At 35.1% G+C, this 18,225-nt stretch overlaps 1 protein-coding gene across 1 annotated transcript in view; it reads right to left on the bottom strand.

Moving 5' to 3' along the window:
* Nucleotides 1-18,009, bottom strand: part of GRM5 (glutamate metabotropic receptor 5) — a 563,943-nt gene extending 545,934 nt beyond the window's left edge. Inside the window, exons 1-2 of the mRNA XM_032358929.1 lie at nucleotides 17,623-18,009; nucleotides 13,025-13,225 (exon numbers count right to left, since the gene is read on the bottom strand). The gene's annotated coding sequence lies outside the window, so the exon portion shown is untranslated. The remainder of the gene's footprint in view (nucleotides 1-13,024; nucleotides 13,226-17,622) is intronic.
* Nucleotides 18,010-18,225: the final 216 nt, after the last annotated feature.

Below are 18,225 nucleotides of genomic sequence, written 5' to 3'. Positions count from 1 at the left end.
CCAGTTCATTTAATGGCTATTTTTCATTTCTTGTTTCAGTGCATCATTTCCTGAGGTTTGTTTGTTTGTTTGTTTATTTTTTAGAAAGAGAGCATGCAAGCAAGGGAGGAGGGGCAGAGGGGGAGGGAGAGAGAGAATCCTAAGCAGGCTCTACACTCGCTCACTGTGAGCCCCACACAGAACTCAATCCCACAACCCTGAGATCATGACCTGAGCTGAAATTAATAGTCCAATGGCCAACTGACTGAGCCACCCAGGCACCCCACCTAAGGTTTATCTTTATAAATGTGATTATCTTACAGGACGTGATTCTTTCCTAGAGTTCTCCTCAACCTCTTCTGTAGCAGTTGTGTTTCTCAGGCATCGATATAGTTTCAGGTTTGACATAATAACACCATGAATCACTGTTAAACGTACTTACAGGATTGTGCTATTAACCTAGATCTAAAGGTCCCTAGTTAGAAAGTACTACCAAATAATTTTTAATTTGATTTGTGTTCTACTCAGAACTTGGAGTATCAGGTATTATGGATTTCATCCTCTACTAGGTAAGCCATATCTTGGTTTGTTTAGCACATTTTTGTCAAATATTATTTAGTTACTCTTGTATTTATGGGAATGCTGTACCAAGTTCCCTGGGAGAAAAAGCAAAGCAGAGGACCTCTAGATTAGTGTGTGGTTAACGTCAAGGATCTGACTTGAGTTTGAATTCTAGTTCTTAGATTTAAGTAGCTCCTGCAAGCTTCATCTGATAACTTAAAATCTATAAATGAGTTTTGTACCTTTGAAATGTCAACACTGACATCTTTCTTTAACCATGTCAGAATTTAATGAGCTAATGCATATGACATAATTCAAATAAAGTCTTCTAAAGAGGGGATGCTGGATAGTTAAGGGATTTGGATGAAATTCACCCAGATTGTACATCTGTACATTTTAATGTCAATTTAGGCCAATAAAGGAAATATTCGTCTATCCATGCCTGACCTTCTATGATGTCCTAAACCTAAATATGCTGTCTCAGACATCCAGCAGACCATGTTTCCTGGTACACTGAACTCTTGAGTGCTTGCCCAAGTTTCTGACACAGAAGTGATTGCTTTGTTGTTTAACAAAACAAAAAATAATAATGTTACCATTGGTTGGGCATATAATAAGGTCTAAGCATCTTATTAGGCATTTTGCTTTCATTGACATAGGAATCCCATGATTAGGTATTCATGCGTCAAATCTTTCCCTTCTTTCCTCCCTTTCTTTCTTTCTTTCTTTCTTTCTTTCTTCCTTCCATCCTTCCTTTTGTACCTACACCCCACCACCCCCTTTTTATTTTCCGTGTAGAATTCCCACAGAAAAGGACACCTGGTCCTCCTCATACACAAATTAGAACTTAATTACCTAATTAACAATCTATGCATGATAAACTCCATGGTTCATAGATTGTAACTTTAAAAATGAATAAATTAAAATAGTAAATAGTAAATTTTACCATTTAACACACCTTCAAAGGAAAACTGTGTATGTTCCATGAAATAGTTGCCTAGGAAACAAATAATTTCATCTTATTTTTGGCATAGAACTGTAGGTGTATAAATGCTGTGAATCAGTCCCCAAACAGCATGAAAGCTGGTATTTATGAAGCCAGCAAGACAGGGAAGGAATTTCTACCTCATGGTAGATTAGGAAATCTAGAGAGGAAATGAGGTTTAAAATTTGTCTAAGAATTCTTTGAGAGATCCATTAGACAAGAACATCCCCTCAAGTTACTTGAAGATGGTAGGATGGTTGATATTTCTCCAAAGATATACAAATGGCCAATAAATATATGAAAAGATGCTCAAAATCACTAATCATCAGAGCAAGGGAAATTAAAACCATAATGAGATATCCCCTTAAACCAAATAGGATGGCCACTATGAATCATCATCATCATCATAATTAATAATAATGTGTTGGTGAAGGTGTGAAGAAATCAAAACTCTTATACATCATTGGTGGGGATGTAAAATGGTGCAGCTGCTATGGAAAACAGATGGCGGTTTCTCAAAAAATTAAAAGTGGAACTTCCATATAATTCAGCAATCCCATACATATCTTCATATTTACCTAAAAATACAGAAAAAAAATCTTGAAGATATATTTACGCATGACATTCTTATTGCCATGTTATTCACAGTAGCCAAGAAGTAGAAGCAACCCACATAGTCATCCTTGAATGGATGGATAAAGAAAATGTGATATACACATACAATGGAATATTACTTAGCCTAAAAAAAGGAGGAAATCTTGTCATCTGCCATAACATGGATAAATCTTGAGACCACTGTGTTGATTGAAATGACATGTCAGGAAAAGACAAATATCACATGATTCTATTTATAGTAGATACCTAAAATAGTCAAACTCTTAGTAGAATCGTAGTTGTCAGAAGCTGGGGTGAGGAGAAAAAGGGAACAATTAAATGATTATAGGTCTTCAGTTTTGCAAGATGAAAAAGTTCTAGAAAGCCATTGTAGTAACATATGCATATAACTGATATTGCTACACTGTGTAGCTAAAAATGGCTAAGAGAATAAATTTTATGTTTTTTACCATAAAAAATATAAAACAATTTTGGACTATTCAGATCCTTTGCCTTTTCATATAAATTATTGTCTCTAATAAGTATAATGTCTTTTTTATTCTTAATAATGATAATTTGTATTTTTTTCAATTTGTCTAGTCATTTATCAAGTTTAATCATCTATTCAAAGACCAAACTTCTGGTTTCATTAAGTTTTCTCTATTATTTTTCATATTTCTATTTCATTGATTTTTTACTTCATTTATTTCTTCTCTTACACTTATTATTTCCTTCTATTCAGTTGTTTTGAGCTTAATTTGGTCTTCTTTTAGTAGTTTCTTAAGTTGGAGTCTTAGAACATGGATTTGAGTCTTTTCTCTCCTGGTGTTTTTAGTGCTATAAATTTCATTATAAGCTGTACCCAACAAATTTTGATATATTAGACATACATTTTGACTTGTTTTAAAATGTTTTCTAATTTCCCTTGAGCTCTATTATTCAACCACATGTTATTTATAACTGTGTTCTCTAATTTTTGAATACTCGGAAAGGTACTTTTTTTTTTTTTTTTTAGTTTAATTCCATTGTGGCCTACATACATACTCATGATTTCAATCTTTTTAAATTTGTTGAGACATTTTTTAGATTCAGAATCTGATCTATCTTGATGTGTTCTGCACACAGTTGAAAAAATGTGTTTTATGTTTTGTTGGTTATAGGATTCCATAAAAACAATTGGGCCAAATTGATTGATAACTCAGTACCTGTCTTAAAAATTTTTGTCAACTTCTTTTACCCACTACTATGAGAAAAGCACAGAAGACTACAGGTATAATTGTGGATTTGTCTATTTCTCCTTTTGGCCCTATCAGTTTTTTGATTTTTGCAATTTGAATCTCTGTATGCATACACATTTCAGATCACTATATATTCTTGTTAAAATGACCCCCTGTAATCATATCATGCCCATTGTTGTCACTTACTGTAAAGTCAATTAGTGTCAAATTCAGCTAATATTTTCCTGGTATATGAAAGCAAATTGAGTCCATCAATATATTCAAAAGTATAACATATCATGATAAGTAGGCTTCATCTCATAAATGAAGCATTATGTCAACATTGGAAAATAATTTAATTCAGTATATGAACAAAATATGAAAAGAGGAAAAACCCATAATGACCTCAATAGAGGTATTAAAATATTTGACAAAAATTAAACATTTATTTATAATAAAAGCTCTCAGTACACTATAATTAAAAAGGAATTTTCTCAACCTGAAAAAGAGCACCTATGAAAAACTTTTTCCTAAGAGTAAAGGATCAAATTCTTTCTCACTTAAAAAATCAAGAACAAATAAAACTTGTCTTCTGTTACTAAATCTATTGAATATTTTACGGGAGGTATATCTTAACTAAAGCAGTATGACAAGATAAAAACAAACAATGCATATAAATTGAAAAGGAAGAAATTAGTATTTATATATGACATTGTAGTCTACATGGGAAAATCACCAAAAATATGGCCCAAAAAGCTTCTAGAACTAATAAGTGAGTTTAACAAAATTAGAGGCTGTAATTCAATATATAAAATTTAGTTGTATTTTATATATAATTCATGGAATATCGAGGTAAAGCAAAAGAGCCACCTAGGATATAAAATTTAAGATGGTACTCATTTTTAGACTTAGTGGGACAATCAATAAACAATATGAAATTTAGGGGCACCTGGAGGGTTAAAGCCTCTGCCTTCAGCTCAGGTCATGATCTCAGGGTCCTGGGATGGAGCCCTGCATTAGGTTCTCTGCTCAGCAGGGAGCCTCCCCCTCTCTTTCTGCCTGCCTCTCTGCCTACTTGTGATCTCTCTCTCAAATAGATAAATAAAATCTTTAAAACATATTTTAAATTTTTAAAATTTTTAATTTTTTAATTTTAAAATTTTAAAATTTAATTTTAATTTTAAAAATTTGAAATTAAAATTTTAAAATTTTTTTAAATTTAATTTTTAAAATTTTAATTTTAAAAATTTTTAGATTTTAAAATTTAAATAAAATAATACAATAACACCAAAAATCTTAAATATTTGGCGATAAGTCTAATAATATGTATCTGATTTGTATGCTAAAAATTGCAAAACAAGAGAAATTAATTGCCAAGAGAATTTAATAAAGATTTAAGTTGATGAACAGATAAACAGTGTTCATCAATTAAAAGACATAAATTCTCCTCAGATTGGTCTATAGATTAAATTCTAGCCTACATCAGTCTCTCAGCAAGTTTTTAAACTTTTGGTAGGAATTTATAAGCTTAATCTAAAATTTGTTTGGAAAGTGAAAGAATTGGAACAGGCTAAACACCCACAATAAAAAAAAAAAAAAAGTTGGAGGACTGAGACTCACTTCCTGATTTCCATGTTCACTGTAAAGCTACAAAAATCAAGACTTGAAAGGCAACATAAAGCATGGTTCCACTTATATAATTTCTGGAAAAGACAAAACCATAAGGATAGAAGCAGATCGCCTCTTCGCAAGCGCTCATGGTGGGGGAAAGGGAATAATTGCAAAATGGCACCAGGGAATGTTTTGGATGATGGCAAGTTTCTCTATCTTGATTGTGGAAGGATTTACACAACTACATAGAGCTGGTCACATTATGTATGTACTACATGATGATCACTAGAATAGTAGGTAAAACCATGAATAGAGGAATCATGGACTACAGATTCAGGATTTATTTTGTTTAAGTAACAGCTCACCTCTTTCTTGCCGCTGTCATCTCAGGGACTTAGATAGTGGGTGATTCACATTTTTCTCATTTGTAAAATAATGATGGTAATTATAAAGCTCTTTTGGCACAGTGCTTAGCACATGCATGTGATATATATATTTTTAATTTCCCTTCACTTCTTTGCTTTTTATGCCAGTATTTCTCAAAGTCTGACTTTTGAGCTTCTGCCACCAGAGTCTCTTGTATATTAAAATATAATCTTTGAGAATCAGATTGCAGAAAGTACATTTTAACTAGTGCTGAAATTGAGCAGACAATGATGCTCTGATACTCTCAGGCTTCACTTGTCCCCAGTCACTGTACCTCCTTCTTGTCCATAGGCAAAATCCTTACCTGCAAGATCTTCCTCAGTCTCTAAGAATGATTTTAATCGAGAGCCATGAAGGATTCATTTGTTTTCTCAAAGTGTCATCTGAGGACTTGGTGTATCAGAATATCCTGAGAGTGCTTGTTAAAAATCCAAATTTTTGAACTCCGATCCATACCTACTAAATTATAATCTCTAGGGATAAGGATTCAGGACTCTGCATTTAAACAAGTTTCCCAGGTGATTCTTATAAACTGTAATATTTAAGAACTCTAGCCAAACCCACCAATTGCACTTACTCAAAGTGTGACTAATATTGGGTTCATTTTGGGGTAACTCTACTGTCCTGTGGCTGGTTCTCACTTCCAAGCAGCAGGAATGGAGGAATTTAATGTATTTAGGTTGGTCAGATTCTGGCCCCAGCCTACAGCTAATGACCAGGTGCTGATTCCTACTGACATTTCTTTATTCTGCACCTGTTTATTGAGCCGATAGTAGGTGTCTGGCCCTAATCTATGTGTTGGGGATATAGCAGCAACTACAAAAAAAGAAAAAAAATTTCGTGAAGATAATTTTCTAATGCATATACATACAATTAACAAAATTAAGCAGTTAAGGATAACCTTTTAGATGATCAAACATTGTTATGGAGAAAAATGAACCAAGGATGGAAAGAGAAGTGTGAAGACTATAATTTTAAATAGGACGATCAAGAGAAGTCTCACAGGAAGTTGCTGCTCTTTCTGCTTCTTGTGTTTCTTAATACGGCGTAATGAAAAAATAATCTTTTCATTACTAATGTCATGCTTACCCTCTTTTAGGAAGCATTCCTAAAAGGAAGCACACCTCCTAAAAGAGGTAACACAGAGGTAACTATTACCATGATGGGTCACTGGCCTGTTCAGGACGGTTTGGCTAGCCCATCCTCTAAAGTCTCTTACCATAGCCTTCAGATGTGAAATCCTGGGACAGGACTTGGTTTTGCCTAGAGCCTGGAACTGGGTCTGGCTATAACATCTGCCCCAGGTCGGTTTCCCTAATTCAGCCATTACCAAAGGCACCTAGGGATGGTAGATTCACCTAGATTTGGAGGACTCCTTGCAGTAATAGACTCCCACCAGGAGAGGGTAGCAGAGGGTTGCAGAGCTTCCGCGGGCATAGGTCTTCCCCCATGGAAGCTATGTTCAAACAGAGCATTAATTAATATAGTCCAAGTCAAGAGGTGAGTTCACTGGGTAAAGCATTGGCCTGAGAAAGATGTCATTTGTAAGAGTTGGGACTCATCTGGAATTATACATGCCCTGGTAGAAAGGGAAAGCAAAGTGTTTCAGAGTGACAATTCCAGAACACTTTTCTAATAAGGTCTCTTACCTGCTAACAAACCTTTGATTTCTTGCTAAATAAAGTAGATCCCATGACATAAATGTACTGTGGTCCCTATTTATTAGCTTCCTTTCTGGTCACTTTCACATACTCCACTCCTGTTAAGTTCTATCCCATTAAGAACACAATGGCCTCTTCACATGCCAGGAAACTTTCTTTTCCTTTTTCTCTGTAGTAAACATTTGCATGAGTTCTTTGCTTACTCGGAACACATAAAGGATTAAAACTGAAGTCTCAGAGCATTCCCTTATTTCAGAATAACATAAAAAAAGGAGCAAGACCTCCTTTGGGGTTCTCACCTGGAACTCCATCAAATAGCATAGTCCCTGTACATTATAGATATCATATATATATATATATATATATATATATATATATATATATATAACATTTAGTGTAAGCAGTCATCATTTAATTACAGAAGACAATTAATTGAGATGGCAATTTTTATAGCCCTTCTTCTTAAGGGGTCAGCAGTATGATGACTTTCATTTCTACCTTATGCTCTACAGAAAACAAAAATAATGCCTCCTTTGTCAGCAGTACCAAGCAGAAAGCCTGTCACCTACTAATCTCTTTGAGTAGTAAGCTGACAGTGATATCAAACAAATGGAGCTAAAAAGGCATCACCAGAAGGCAGAATGTTCTTAAAACAATCATCCCCATGAGCCTTGGTCCAAACAGGGCCAAAGGTTGTACTATCCCCTGTGCTTCCAATGGCCAGGACACTGACATCTGTCATCTGCAGCAGATTTACCAACATCTCTCAGGACCTGAACTAACAGATAATAGTCTTGACTCCTAGAGCCAAATATATGAGAAGGGAAATGGACTGGGATTCACTGAGCTTGTTCTTTTCAACGATGTTATGAAAAAAATATTCAAAAATACTATTTTTCTTAGCTTTTTAAACAGAGTTGTAGAAAGTTATTATTATTTGCCTTATTTTTAGGAGGCAGTGAACTAAAAGGGGGTGGTAAAGGGACCTGTTTAAGGTCACTCACCAGTTTTATTGACATTAGAGTCCGTATTTTTTTTTTCTATTCTGCTGTGCTGTGCCAGTTCAATTCAATAGAACCCATGTATGATGTTTTATAATTTATAATACATGTTAATATTGGTTTTCTAATTTATCTGGTATGAGCACCATATTGGACAGGTAAAATGTTAGTTTTCTCTTTGGATAAATAAGATACTAAGACCAGAATGGGGATACATGAATTTTAACTTTAAATCCTATCTTCCTGGGGCGCCTGGGTGGCTCAGTGGGTTAAAGCCTCTGCTTTCGGCTCAGGTCATGATCCCGGGGTCCAGGGATCGAGCCCCACATTGGGCTCTCTGCTCAGCGGGGAGCCTGCTTCCCCCATTCTCTCTGCTTGCCTCTCTGCCTACTTGTGATCTCTCTCTGTCAAATAAATAAATAAAGTCTTAAAAAAAATAATAAAAAATAAAAAAATGAATCCTATCTTCCTTAAACAAATGCCTTGCCCTTGTAAAATAGTTCAGGCTGTTCAAATTATAACCAAGAACAAGAAAAAATTTGCCAGATAAGATCTGTCCTTTTTGTCTTAGATAAGTGCTTAATAACAATTCAACCTATCCACACATAAGGTGATAAAAACCTAACAAAATTGCATCTCCCTTACTCAAAATGCTGAGAAAAATCAGAAATAAATTTTGTCCTTTTAAACACTAAATAATCATGGTCCTTACTATTTTCTTACATGGTAAGATGGGCTAGGAGGGCAGGGATAGGTGGCAGTGACATAACTATTATTAGATAAGGAAGAGAGAGACAGAAACCAGGTGGGTCAGTCCAGATGTTTAGCAGAGTACATTAAGAAGTTTTTGTGGTTTTTTTTTATGATATGGTTATTTTAAAAAATGAAATTTAGGGCTGTGTTTGGCAGTAGAGTCTAGTAAGGATTAAACTTGTCATATGAGAATATTAAGGGGATGTGCTTTATTCTGCTAAATTACCACTAAACAGCAATGAAGCAATAATCCTGAAATTAATACCAAAGGATAATATTTAACAGACATGAAATACAGAGCAAAACATGACTATGAAAATAGATCTCCCTCAGAATTTCAGAAATATTGAAGAAATTTAGTATATAACAGAGGGATTCAAGCTAATCTAATGCAGGTATTAAGAAGCAAGGCGGGGCGCCTGGGTGGCTCAGTGGTTAAAGCCTCTGCCTTTGGCTCGGGTCATGGTCCTGGGGTCCTGGGATTGAGCCTCATGTCAGGCTCTCTGCTCAGCAGGGAGCCTGCCTCCTCCTCCTCTCTCTCTCTGCTTGCCTCTCTGCCTACTTGTGGTCTGTCAAATAGATAAAAATCTTAAAAAAAAAAAAAAAAGAAGAAAAAGAAGCAAGGGAAGCCAAATTGATGTCTATATTATACCTGCCATTCACAATATGATTAACTAATGTTTATTGAGCAATTATTATATGCCAGCCTTGTTTAATACATTCTTATACATGGTTTTATCTAATTCTCACAATTCTATTTAGTGAATGTAACAATCATCAATATCTTACAAATGAACAATAAGGCTTAGAGGTATTGTGCAACTTTTCTCAAAATCCCATAGGAAATAGAAACAGAATAGATCGGATAGGTGTATTTGATCCCAGTGCTTATGACCTTAAAACTCTTCTATGATGCAACTTCAAGAACCCGCAAATTATAGTACAGCAGAAACTTATCTCTAAATTATTCATTAATTTAGATTCAACTCTGTCACATAGAGTTAACAAGATTTCTAAGAAATATGCTAATAGAGCCATTACTTAGGATGCTTCCTTATTATCACCATTTTAAAAATAATCAAAATGAGCTATTCTGATGAAACCCTCTCACAGTTTGCAAACTTCTCCTTATTATATCTAGGAAATATATGTATTTGTGAAGGAAATCTTTGGTTCCTACCTTCTAGAAATTTTAATCTCTAAGAATAAATTAGTATGCTAGAATTGTTTAACAAAAACCCTCAGGTTTTTTTGCTTTGATGTCATGGAAGTGTGATGCAGCTTTAAGTACGTGAAGGGATAGTGATAAGGAATAGGGATAGGGATAAGTTTTACCCTTGAGGGTAGTTTGGAAATACTCAATTCATTAAGCACATTCTCTGAGCTGGGCTCTTACTGATTGGGAAGTGGGGTTGGGGGTAAGAGAAATAAACTGAGTAAATAGAAGATTTGGGCCCTATCCAGAAGGGATTTGTACTCCAAATAAAGTAGTTCATTACATATTAAATAACTTGGGAGGGGGATTTTTAAAGAAAATCCACTAGGAAATGATAATGTGATGCAAGAACACATAAACAGCCACTAATGTTGAGTGATTTCTATTGCCAGGTCCTATGGAAGAACATTTCTATACATGGTTGTGTTCATTCTTCACAACAGCTTTATAAAGTCATTATTACTTACTTCCAGTTTACCAACGAAATGGACTCTCATGGGACTTGAGAAAAAGGGAATGGAAGGTATAGGTTTACAGTCTGAGTCCAAGAGGCTGCTGTCTCTTCCCTACTCCCAATCTGGAATCTAACCAGCCATTGAGGTATTATCTTCTGAAACAAACGGTGCCCACTGCCAACTATCAGAATCTATACATAATGCCATGTAATGTCTGCTACATCTTAGCCATTCTGGAAGGCTTTGTTGGGTGATCATCCAGGAATATTCCTGGATACAAGTAAAGAGAACTTGTTAAATAGTGACAAGATACATGGATACATTAAAAAAAAAAAGTACATGGACACATAGATTGTGACTCTCAGAAACAGTGCAGTCCTGCAGTAAGATGCCGCTGGCATGGTTCGAAGGCTCAGTGAAAGTAGGGTGAGCACCTCTATCATCATATTTTTCTCTTGGCCTTTTCCCAAGATCACATGGAGGCTCCTCTAACTTCAGGCATCATGTTGGCATTCTAGCAGTATAAAGCAGTAAAGGACTAAGTTCATCTTTACAGGTCTCCAGGTAGCTATAGCAGTAGTAATGATAATAACTATAAAAGGAGCACTAATAATGACTTCAGTGCATTTGTTGCTACATTTGCACCCGTTTGTACAATATTTCTCCATAGATTGTCGTACACAATCCTTATGACAACTTAAGCAGTATTAGTATTATCTTCATTTTATATATCACAAAATTGAGACCCAGGAAGGTATCACCATATATGCAAGGTCACATAATTAGTAAGAAGGAAAAACGGGATTCCAGATGTTCTGACTCTGACTGATGCACTTAATCCTATACTAGCTACCCTCATGCTTATAATCAATGAATGGGTGATTGAATACATGCGTGTGTCAACACTTCAAAACCTCTTTCAGATGTCACATATCTCTATCATGCAATTCTTCTGAAGTCCTCTTTCCTTCTCTGTTTCTATTTATTTGTCACATCTCTCGCACCCTCTTATCCGTCCTTCTATCAAAGTCATTTTCCACATTCCCTTGTTTCTAGTATTCAGTTGTAAGAACCTAATGGACATCGTCTATGTTCATTATTAAGCTTAAGCACGTGGCAGGTGTTTAGTAAATGTGTGTGGAGAAGTCAGCTGAAGCCCTCTCCCTGGCCCATGCTATTTAATGAAACGTGCCAGAATCTGGGGTTCAATTCAACTAAGTCCAATTGCTTGGACTCTCTTTGGCCATTGCTAAGTATGCCTGTCATGAAATGTAATTTATGATCTCTGGAAATATAAATAAGGACCCAACAATTTTATAACTATTACACTCAACCTGTCCTACCAATAATCTCCAGAATAGAAAACACAGCTCTCCCCCCCACCCCACAGGAATAAATACCAGTTCTATTTCATAATAAATCAAGTTGTCTGTCTTCACTATATGTTAAATATTTGTAATATTTTTAAGGTAGTAATATTTTGGAAGCAGTATAATAATTGCCACTACCAAGTTGGATATTACATCTCTTTATTCTAGAACTTCAAGTTATTACACTTTCATTGTGTATTTCATATTCATCAGTTATGTTCAGAGTTTTGTTTCATCTGTTCACCTTTCCTTAACCCAGAAAATACTTTATGATAATGCCTTTCCTGTGCATATCACTATATGAAGCACTGGGAATATAAAGATGTAGTATAATAGACATTAGGAAGAATTATATTCAAGGTGCATTAATAGACAAAAGAAGGAGAAAATTTTCTTGAAATCATTATAGAAGGTGTTCTAGAAGGGGAAATATTGGGATAAGGTATTGAAAGATGAGAAGTTTATCAGCTAGACAAGAAGACATTAGGATAAAGGAAAAATCAGATACAGACATATCTAAAATAGGACACACTGGGGAATTATAAATAAAAGAAGCTTCTGGCTTGCTCACATTTTCTCTCCTCTTGCTTGAGTCAGTCACTTTGGGAAAGCCAGCTGCAGCTATGCTATCTTCAGAGACCTAAAATCCTCAAAACAACCAAATCTCAGTTTTTCATTACCTTCCTCTTATTTACCACCATTCTTTCTCACTTATGATAGCCACCGAGGTGGGTGGTGGGGAGGAGGCATTTATAACATTTTGCCCAGAAAACTTCCTAGCTGGATCATGCAGTTCAATAATAACATTTTCTGTTTTCCATATTACTGTAGACGAAAATATTCCTCAAATTTCAACTACCACATAACTAGGATCTTCCTTCTGTTTTCTTTTATTATCCTCACCTCCCTTTAAGCCATCACAGGATGCATTCTCAGAGTCCCTCATGTTTGGCAGACAGTTTCCTCACTAATACTCTTCCTACTATCATTCCAGCTTCTACCCACTGCCTGGTCCCAAAGTCACTCCCCAGTTTTTAGATATGTGTTATGATAGCACTCCCACACCCAAGAACTGAAGTCAGTAGGAGTTATCTGGTCTGTATAAAAAAATTACTCCAAAATTCGGTGATCTGAAATGTGAAATATTTGACATCTAACACAGTTTCTGAATATCAGGAAACGAGGAGCGTTTTACCTGGGTGGTTCTGACCTAAGATCACGCATGAGGCTGTACTCAAATGCATGCTGCAGATGCAATCATCTAAAAGCATGACTGGGGCAGGAGGATCTGCTTCCAAGTCACTCATGTGGCTGTTGGCAGGAGGCCTCCGTTCCCTGTGACATGAACCTCCCAGTATGACTTCTCAAACAGCTGCAGCTGGCTCTCCCAGAATGACTGCCTCAAGCAAGAGAGAGAAAACATGAGTAAGCCAGAAACTTCTTTTATTAACGATCGTCTCCATAGTTTCAGGCTGTCATTTCTATCTTTGCTTTACTCTCTTGAGCATATAGACCAGCTCTGATATATTGTTGAAGTCAGGTGAGCAGGGTCCTGAGCAGCAGTGGGTAGGATCCTTTGGCTCTTTTGGAGGCAGGTTACTACAGAGGGACCTAGTCACAGACTACCTTTGATACCTTTATATGCGAAGGCAAACCACTTACATGTGAGGTAAGAAGCATGGTAAGCCATTCACTACTCTCATTCTGTTTCATTTCTGTGCAGTCTGGACAGAAGGGTAAAAGTTTTGAGTCCAAGCCAACAAAGCATAGCAGAAAGCATGTCCTGCTGCTACATTTTTAAGATGAATATTTTAAGGGAGTGAATTATCCTCCATTCCTTACTTCTAAAAATAGTAAGTCACCTTATCAGCTACAGTGCATACTCAAGTTATCCTAATTTATTCTTGAATAAGCAGAAGGAACAGAGGACAGAGACAAACATTTGGTAAGTCATTGATAAGTAGAGACATTATACCTGTAGACGACATGGTCAATCTCATTTAATCCTCGCAACAACCTGGTAAGATATCCTTCATTTGACACTTGAAGCCGCAATTTGAAGGGACAGATACCAGAACAAAGAAAGCTACACAGAATGGAAAAAAACTATATATGGTGCTGAAAAAATCTACAGTGTTCCCCTGGAATCTTTAGCTAAGTGTGGAGCTGTGCATGGGTGAGAGTTCCTCAGGGTCAGGGAAAGGACAGCCATAAAGGAACAGGTGGAGAAACTGTAGAGTTCACACATAACCAGAAATCATTTTTCATCACTAGCTGGAGTAGAAAATGCAATACTCCAGAAGGCATCAGCTAGAGGACTCAGGATGATAATACCCAAATAGTGTTCAAAACTTGGCCTTGCTCCAGACCAACTTAATGAAGTTAAAAAGTCAGTCTCACAGGATGAGACTGATCCTAAGAAAATTAACTGCACCACAGAATAAAAGTTAGCAATACTTTAAAAATCCAATTACTCAACCAGATTAAATCTACCTCCCATCTAATAAGAAAAAAAACAGGTATGAAAGAAGCAGGAAAATCTACACTAATAAGGAGAAAAATTGATGGAAACAAAAAAAAAACACAGATAATAAAATAAATAAGAACATAACAGAGAGTTATAAGTACACCCCATATGTTCAAGAAAGTTGACAAAACCATGACCATGTTAAGAAATATGTGAAACTGAATTTCTAGATACAAAAATGGATTGTCTGAGATGAAAACTGTAATAGATTAGGAGCACAGTAACATTGTGGGGATTTGTGAACTTGATGCACTATAAAAAACTATCCAAATGAAGCACAATGGTAAGAGCAGTTTTTAAAAAATGGGACAAACTAATTCAGTCCAATATTAGGCATAAACAGAGTCATAGAAAGAAGGAAGCATAAAAAAATTAGAAAAAAAATAATGGTCAAGGTGCATCAAATTTCTTTAACAATAGAAAGGATAAAATTTCAAGAGCAGCTGAATATAAAAGAGACATACTGTGTACAGAGGAACAAAAAGAAAAATGACAAGGAACTTATTTATTGCCAGAAATAGCTTTAGCTAGAACATAAAGAAAAAACAACCTGAAACTATTCTCAAATGGGAATACTGTACCCAGTACAAATATCTATCAAAAATGAGGGTGAATTGACAACTTCTGACATACAAATGTTGAAAGAAACCACCGTTAACAGACCTTCCCTACAATGTATAGGAGCCTTAAAGGAAGTCACTCAGACAGAAGAAAAAACTAACAGGTGGTAAATAGATGGGTGAATATAATTTTTCCCTTTATTTATTTGATAGAGAAAGAGAGAGAGCATGGGGGTGGGGGAGGGGAAGCAGAGGAAGAAAGAGAAAGAAACTCTTAAGCAGACTTCACACAGAGCACGGAACCTGACATGGGACTTGGTCTCATGACCCGAAATCATGACGTGAGTTGAAACCAATAGTCAGAAGCTTAACCAACGGCTCCATCCAGGCACCCTTATAATTTTATTTTTATTTTTTATTTTTTATGAACATATAATATATTTTTATCCCTATAATTTTTCCTTTTAAAAAATTCTCTTTGAAAAAATATTGACTAAATAAAATAATAATGCATTGTAAAATATATGACATATTTAGAAACGAACTGTATATTAATAATATGAGAAAGGACGTCATCACCTCACATACAGTATATTATTAAAATAGTTGAGGAAAATGAAAGACATATAATGTCAATCCTAAAAGAACAGCTAAATATGCAAATAAGTAATTTGCAAATAAATAATTTGTATATTTGCAAAATAATAAAGAAGGTAAAAATGGAAAGATAAAAAAATTGAATTAATCCAAAACAAGGCAGAAATTGTGGAAAATTGTGATAAAGTACAAAGAGGACCAACTGAAACGAACAGCAAGATGGGAGACTTAATCCAAATCATATCAACAAACATTGAATGTAAATGATGTAAACATCCAAAGTGCAGAAAAGCCATACTGAATTTTATAAAGTGGCCCAGCTCTATGCTGCCTAAAAGAAATTCACTTTATAAGGACACAAATCTAATGAAAGGATGGATAAAGATATATCATGTTAATGTTAGCAAAAGAAAAGTAGAATGGCAAATTTATCATCCAAGTCTATTTTGCAGTAAAGATTATTACCAGGAATAAAACGATCATGTTATAATGACAAAGGAGTTAATTCATAATAATCTCTGTTATTAACTGAAGAAGATATCACAATTTTCAATGCTTTTGTGCTTAATAACAGAGTTTAAAAATACACATGAAGCATAGATTTATACAAATAAAAAGAGAAAAAAGTCCATGAATATAGTTGAGGATATCTCTCAATATTTTATGGAACAAATACACATAAAATCATTAACTATACAGAAGAATTTCATTTCCTTATCTTTATCAATAACCTGACCTATTAGACATCTATATAACGTTCCATCCAACGACATCAGGATACACATATTTTATAAATGTACATGCAACGTTACTAAGGCCATATTCTGGTCCATAAAACAAGTCTTACTCATATAAGTATGCTTACTGACTACAATGAAATTTACATAAAAACTAATGAGAGGCACCTGGGTGGCTCAGGGGGTTAAGCATCTGCTTTTGTCTCAGGTCATGATCTTGGTCCTGGGATCGAGCCCCATATCTGGCTCCCTGCTCAGCGGGGAATCTGCTTCTCCCTCTCCCACCATCTCAGTCTCTCTCTCAGATACATAAATAAAATCTTAAAAATAAATTGCAGACATTCTAGTAGCTGTACAGTGTAATTCACTGTGCTTTTAATTTGCATGTTCCTAATGACTGAAATTGAGTGTCTTTTCATGTATTTATTTTCCATATGTACATCTTTTATGGAATGTCTCTTCAAATCTTTTGTCTATTTTAAAATTGGCTGTTTATTATTGATGTGAAGTATAAATATATTCTTTATATATTTAGATAGAAGTTCTTTGTTAAATGCTGTTTTGCAAATATTTTCTTCCAGTTCATGACTTACTTTTTTTCCTTGTTGTTAATGGAGTTTTCTAAAGAGTAAAAATTTTTAAATTTTGATAAAGCTGAATCTATCCTTTTATATCTCTTGTTTTTTCATGTCCTGTTTAAATACCTTTGCTGAATCAAGATCTTCTGCTTTCTTGTGGATGTTTAATATTTTTTAGTTCTTAAATTTTAGGTCTGTAATTCATTTTGAGTTAATTTTTGCACATGAAATGAAGAAAGTATCTCCATCATACATGTTGCAAATATTTTATTTCAGTTTGTTTTATAAAAAAAAGTTTTAACTTTGTTTGTAATTGTTTTGTTGGTCACAAAAAATGTGCTTTCTAGTTTGGTGCACACCAAATTTTTCATCTTTTTAAAAATATCTGGTTTTGATTGATAGCTGGAATATCTTTATCTGCACCTAGGTTAAAGAGGAATGTATTTTCAGTTTAAAATTTTTTCAATAAAGATGAATAAAATCTTTTAAATGATATATCCTTCTAGGACTTGTCTAACTTGCTGCTTCCTATTATATTGGTGATCTATTTAGAGCTTATTTTTGTGTACAGTAAGGGATGGATCAAAGTTTATATATATATTTTTCAAATGACAACCTACTTGTTCTGAGCCCATCTTTGTCCATCTTTGAACCAGTGGTTTGAGCTGCCACTCTTCTCATGTATTTGAGTTCCATATTAAATGGGCTCTACTTTTGTTTTTTATTTTTCTATTCCACAGGCCTCTCTACTCTTGTTGTTTCACATCTGTAAGAGTAACAGCCTTTTCACCAACCTGCAGGAAAGTCTTCGCCAGGTTTAGGCTCCTTCCTGGATTACTGCTAAATTATATCCAGAGTTTAACTTTGTGACTGTTTCTTCTCCTCACTTGCCATATGAATCCAATGATTTCCTCTTTAGAGATCCTGAAAAAATAGTAATCCCGTAACTTCATTACTTTACAGTAAAACCACTTAACACAGAAGGAATACTTCTCCCCGGGGAGGCGGACTTCTCAGTACTCAGTGTCTCCTGGATACTCTTCTCTCCTTAACATTCTATCCCAGTTCCCAGGGTTCAGCTTCTACCCAGCAGGTTTCTGGCACAGGAAATCCAGGGCTGGAGCTTGATGCCAAGATGAAATTTGGAGTGGTGACCCTACTGATTTTGTGGAAATGTCTGAAAATCCATACACATCACTCAAAATGACTTCTGTCCCCTTATTCATTGATTGGTGTTGCAATTGCTTTTTCAATTGTTAGCACACAAAAGGGGAGTGGCCAATTCAGCCAGACATTAAGCAGCAGAGAGAATCTCAGATGTGGTATTCTTTTCTGGAGTATTGTTTGGTCTCACAAGTGTCACAGAAGAAATATAGATTGTTTAGATTAAGGTGTTA

The sequence above is a fragment of the Mustela erminea genome, chromosome 9 (genome assembly GCF_009829155.1).
Source record: "Mustela erminea isolate mMusErm1 chromosome 9, mMusErm1.Pri, whole genome shotgun sequence".
NCBI classification, from domain to species: Eukaryota; Metazoa; Chordata; class Mammalia; order Carnivora; family Mustelidae; genus Mustela; species Mustela erminea.
The sequence above is the reverse complement of the archived record's forward strand: the minus strand, read 5'-3'. Positions and strand labels throughout refer to the sequence as shown.